Source organism: Heteronotia binoei, chromosome 16 (genome assembly GCF_032191835.1).
Source record: "Heteronotia binoei isolate CCM8104 ecotype False Entrance Well chromosome 16, APGP_CSIRO_Hbin_v1, whole genome shotgun sequence".
Lineage (NCBI taxonomy): Eukaryota > Metazoa > Chordata > Lepidosauria > Squamata > Gekkonidae > Heteronotia > Heteronotia binoei.
Window position 1 is genome coordinate 39,552,093 of NC_083238.1, and position 5,510 is coordinate 39,557,602.

General features: G+C 46.8%; 1 non-coding gene across 1 annotated transcript; it reads left to right on the top strand.

Moving 5' to 3' along the window:
- Positions 1-272: 272 nt before the first annotated feature.
- On the top strand, positions 273-347 carry TRNAI-AAU (transfer RNA isoleucine (anticodon AAU)). The gene has a single exon. It is a non-coding gene; the product is annotated as a tRNA-Ile (tRNA).
- The last annotated feature ends 5,163 nt before the right edge of the window (positions 348-5,510 follow it).

The following is a 5,510-nucleotide window of genomic DNA, read 5'->3' on the forward strand; positions in this document are numbered from 1 at the left end:
ACAATCTCCTTCCCCACAACAGACACCCTGTGAAGTGAATGGGGCTGAGAGGGCTCTCACAGCAGCTGCCCTTTCAAGGACAATCTCTGCCAGAGCTATGGCTGACCCAAGGCCATTGCAGCAGCTGCAAGTGGAGGAGTGGGGAATTAAACCTGGTTCTCCCAGATAAGTGCCCGCACACTTAACCACTACACCAAACTGGCTCTACAGGCCAAATCTTCAATGGCCCAAATCTTCAATAGATCTATGGTTGCAAGAGCAAACTTGTTTGGGGAGGGATGGTGGCTCAGTGGTAGAGCACCTGCTTAATAAGCAGAAGGTCCCAGGTTCAATCCCTGGCATCTCCAAAAAAGGGTCCAGGCAAATAGGTGTGAAAAATCTCAGCTTGAGACCCTGGAGAGCCGCTGCCAGTCTGAGTAGACAATACTGACTTTGATGGACCAAGGGTCTGATTCAGTATAAGGCAGCTTCGTAAGTTCATATGTTTATGAAATGGAATACTATACTAGACCACTAATTTAGTATTAGTCCAAGGAATATTCACACGTCAAACATCTGACTCCTTATTCACAGCACACCACTTCCGTATTGGTTGAAAATGCAATAAGCAAACAGCAGGCCCTGTTTATGGCAATGTATTGTCACATTTGATCATGTCCTCATTCCACAGAGGTTGCTTGTACAAATTTGCCTGCCATTTTATGCCACATTCCTGTGAACTAGGTTAGGCTAGAACTGCCCAAGGGGTCTTTCATAGATGAGGGCCTATCTATGCATTATACTTCCTCGTGTGCTATCCAGATCAGCCTCAGGCCCTGACAACCCAGATGTGCATTGTGAGTTCCATGCTCAGAACTCAATTCCCAGATGTGTGACAGACCTCACTTGGATGAGAACCACAACGCACAAGGACATGGAGCTTAAGCCCTGCACCTTTCCCTCAAGCCAGAAATAGCCCTGTAGTGCTGCTATTGGTCTCATAAGGGAAACTCCCTTTCAGTACACATCCAGCCACCAAAGGGTTACCAACCTCCAGGTGCTGACTGGAGGACTCCTGGAACTTATTTTCAGACAACAGTTCCGCTGGAGAAAATGGCCACTCTGGAAAGTGGACTGTATGGCATTATACCCCATTGAAGCTCCTCCCCTCCCCAAACCCCACGTACCTCAAGCTCCACCCTGAAAACCTCTAGATCAGGGGTGGCCAAACTTGCTTAACATAAGAGCCACACAAACAAGATTGGGATGGATGGGAGGAGAGAGAGGTGGAAAGAAAGCAACTTTAAATGTCTTCTCCAAGCCAGCTGATGGGACAGTGGGGGCTTCAAGAGCCACACTATATATGTGAAAGAGCCACATGTGGCTCCATAGCCGAAGTTAGGCCATCCCTGATCTAGATATTTCCCAGCCCAGAACTGGCAACCCTAAGCCATCTAGACACACAGAATCTCACTGGTGTGGTTGTAGGACATGAAAACAGTGTGGGGGCCAGGTCTGAGCACCCTGTCTCTGAACACCATCATCCCAATCTGTATTAAGCCTCACACACCTGGAAGCTAGGTTATGAACACTGGACTCTGCATCTAAACTGCATCACTTGAATCATGTTCCTTTTGTGTTTACCAGTACAACAATGATCAAATGAGTTTGCAAACCTATGCATAATTAAGAGGAAGCCCTAGTGAACTCAAAGAGACTTGCTTCCAAGTAGACCTGCTTAGGTTCACTCCCTTACAGCATGACCTAGGGCTGCCAAGTTCCTGCTGAAGGCGGAGGATCCCCTTGTTTGGGGGCCCCCAACTTACCAGCACAGACCGCTGGGGGGATTCCCATCCCCAAAGAGCTCCATCATCATGTGACATATTTGGCACAATGCTATCACCTGGAAGTGACATGCTAGATTGGACTACTGTAATGCCCTCTACTTGGGGCTACCTTTGTGCCGGACCCGGAAGTTGCAGCTAGTGCAGAACGCGGCAGCCATGCTACTGTTAGGGCTCCCGAAATGGGAGCGCATACGGCCGGGGCTGCGCAAACTGCACTGGCTGCCAATTACATACCGAGTCCAGTACAAAGTGTTGGTTATTACCTTTAAAGCCTTGTATGGTCGAGGACCAGCCTACCTGAGGGACCGTCTCTCCCCATATGAACCCCAGAGGGCACTGAGGTCAGTCAGAAAAAATAAAATGACTATCCCTGGGCCGAGAGAGGTCAAGCTCCAGAACACCAGAGCACGGGCCTTCTCAGCTGCGGCCCCGGCCTTATGGAATCAGCTTCCAGAGGAGGTGCGGGCCCTGCGGAACCTTGACCAGTTCCGCAGGGCCTGCAAAACTGTCCTTTTTAAACGAGCATACACCAGCTGCTGAATTATTGTGATTTAAGGACCCGCCAGTATGGTCCTGTTTCAAGGACCTACATTATCATAGAATTACTTAAACTGGCAGAACCAGCGTCAGAATGCCACCATGCTGCCAGATTAACTTAAATTTAACTTTGAATTTTTATATATTAACTGGTTTTTATAATGTTTAAATGTTTTTATTGTTAACCTTAAAGTTTTTATTTACTATTGTACACGTAGAAAAGGTTGTTAGCCGCCCTGAGCCGCCTCGGCGGGGAGGGCGGGATACAAAAAAATTTATTATTATTATTATTATTATTATTATTATTAGGGACACTCCAGCCTTTGGGTAAAAACTCTATGTTACCACAGAGTTTTACCTGAATCCTAGAGTGTCCCCGGCAAGATGTACCCAGCATGATGTCATTTCTGGGTGACATCATCACACTGCATGTGAGAATTATCCCTTCACTGAAGCCAAGGTAAGTCTTGGCAACCCTGGTATGACCCTAACTAAAGTTACACTCTTCTGAGTCTACTGATGTTAATTAATTTATTTCCTTAGATTTATAGGCCGCCCTTCACCTAGTGGGTTCAGGGTGGCTTCCAACATGATAAAACAATCAAACCAATTTCAAACAGTTAAAACAGATTAAAATTTAAACAAGTCAGTCACAACTCACATTGGATAGGCGGCACAGATGGTATAAACAGATCGATTAGGCATACTTGTCCCAACCTAGATGTTCAAGATGTTCAGGAATCAGTATTGTGCAGTGCAATTGGTGCAAGGGGGCCCAATTGAAATAGTAGAATGCCCGTCTGCCTCAGCCATAGGCCTGGTGGAACAGAAGAAGATGATATTGGATTTATATCCCACCCTCCACTCCAAAAAGTCTCAGAGTGGCTCACAATCTCCTTTACCTCCCTCCCCCACAACAGACACCCTCTGAGGTGGGTGGGGCTGAGAGGACTCTCACGGCAGCTGCCCTTTCAAGGACAACCTCTGCCAGAGCTATGGCTGACCCAAGGCCATGCTAGCAGGTGCGAGTGGAAGAGTGGGGAATCAAACCCAGTTCTCCCAGATAAGAGTCCGCGCACTTAACCTCTACACCAAACTGGCTCTCCGGAATGGTAACAAATTCTGGAGGGCCCGAACCTCCACCAGGAGCTGGTTCCACCAGGTCAGGGCCTGTACTTGGGTCGGGGGTGGGCTAAGATTGGGGATCCAACTAGAAGATGGAACTCCATTTAGGACTGCACTATTAATCTCCTTATACTACACACATACTAACTAGTGCAGTTAGTGTTACCTTATTACGAGCGGAGGCAGGATGAGACCCACTTATCAATAAAAATCCAATTCTTTTACATCTCAGATGCTTCCGGTGCTGCTTCTTGAAAATGGGTATCATTCTTTGATGGAAAAAGCATGTGTGGAGCTCCCCCTTGTGTCTCTCACCACCAATTTTTTGTAACATATAAAGCAACACTTCCTGTTTTCCTCAGATGATCCTAAGGTCACTTCACCCACTATTTTCATAGACGGAGGACAGCTTTGCATGTTCTGTGGAGGTCCATCATTTGTTATGGCTGTTAACCCTGTGATGCAGTGATAAAGCCGCAGTACTGCAGTCCAAGCTCTGCTCACGACCTGAGTTCGATCCCGGCGGAAACTGGGTTCAGGTAGCCGACTCAAGGTTGACTCAGCTTTCCAACCTTCTGAGGTGGGTAAAAAGAATACCCAGCTTGCTGAGGGTAAAGAGTAGATTATTGGGGAAGGCAATGGCAAATCACCCCGTAAAAAGTCTGCCAAGAAAACATCCTGATATGATGTCACCCCATGGGTCAGAAATGACTTGGTGCTTGCACAGGGGACCAAGATCCTGCAAAACTGCAGGGGGCTATGTTTTTCAGAAAGATGACTGTCCCAACCTTGCTGTTATCTGGACCGATATATTGTTTTTTCCAGTACAGAAAACTAAAATACGTTCGTTTGACTTAGGGGAATTTCCAGAAATGGCTGTTTTTCAGCATTTCCCCCTCACTTCGTTCAGTATTGGTTGTTCATGTCAGGGAAAAGACTATGATGGATATAACGGGATTGTTGCATGCTTACGGGTAAGTCCATGATCACATTCCTGAGCCTGTAATCACATTCCTACAGTACTGCCTGCCTCTCAGAGCAAAGAAAAGCAGAATGCAATAAACTGCATCTCTCAAAGCCCTCACACCTCCTGCCTCATATATATAATTTCATCCCACACACTGAAGGAAACATTTGTCTTGCATGCTTGTATCGCTCTTAGTGGTAAGCAGAAATCGCTGCGAGTCCAGATGAGAGCACTACCTTTCTCTTACAACCAGGGCTTTTCAGGGCCTACTATAAGCTCTTGGAGGACTGGCTACATCAGGGGGTGTGTGGCCTAATATGCAAAGGAGTTCCTGCTACGAAAAAAAAGCACCGCTTACAATACAGGCTTAGAAAAAAACATAATAGTGAGCTATACAAGTGACAGTGTGATGTAGTGGTTAGTGTTCAAAACCAGGATCTGGGAGACCCAAGTTTGAATCTTGTTTGCCATGGAAGCTCGCTGGGTGTTCTTGGATCATCCTTGCCTACCTCACAGGGTCATTGTCAGGGCTTTTCATAGCAGGAACTTCTTTGCATATTAGGCCACACCCCCGATGTAGCCAATCCTCCTGGAGTTTATAATAGGCCCTGTACAAAGAGCCCTGTAAGCTCTTGGAAGATTGGCTACATCAGAGGTGTGTGGCCTAATATGCAAAGGAGCTCCTGCTACAAAAAAAAGCCCTGGTCATTGTAAGGATAAAATGGAGGGGAGGGCAGGAAACAATGTTGAAAGCCACTTCAGGACCCCATCAGAGAGAAAGGCAGGGTAATATATATATATAAATAAGTCTCAAAGCTCTGCATGCCTTTATCTCCCTCTCATATTCAATGTATCACCTTGGAAGGAGGGGAAATGATGCATTATATCAGGGGTGGTCAAAGGTAGCTCTCCAGATGTTTTTTGCCTACAATTCCCATCAGCCCCAGCCAGCATAGCCAATGGCTGGGGCTGATGGGAGTTGTAGGCAAAAAACATCTGGAGAGCTACCGTTGGCCACCCTTGCATTATATGAGCTTGTGCTGCTCTCGTGGGTA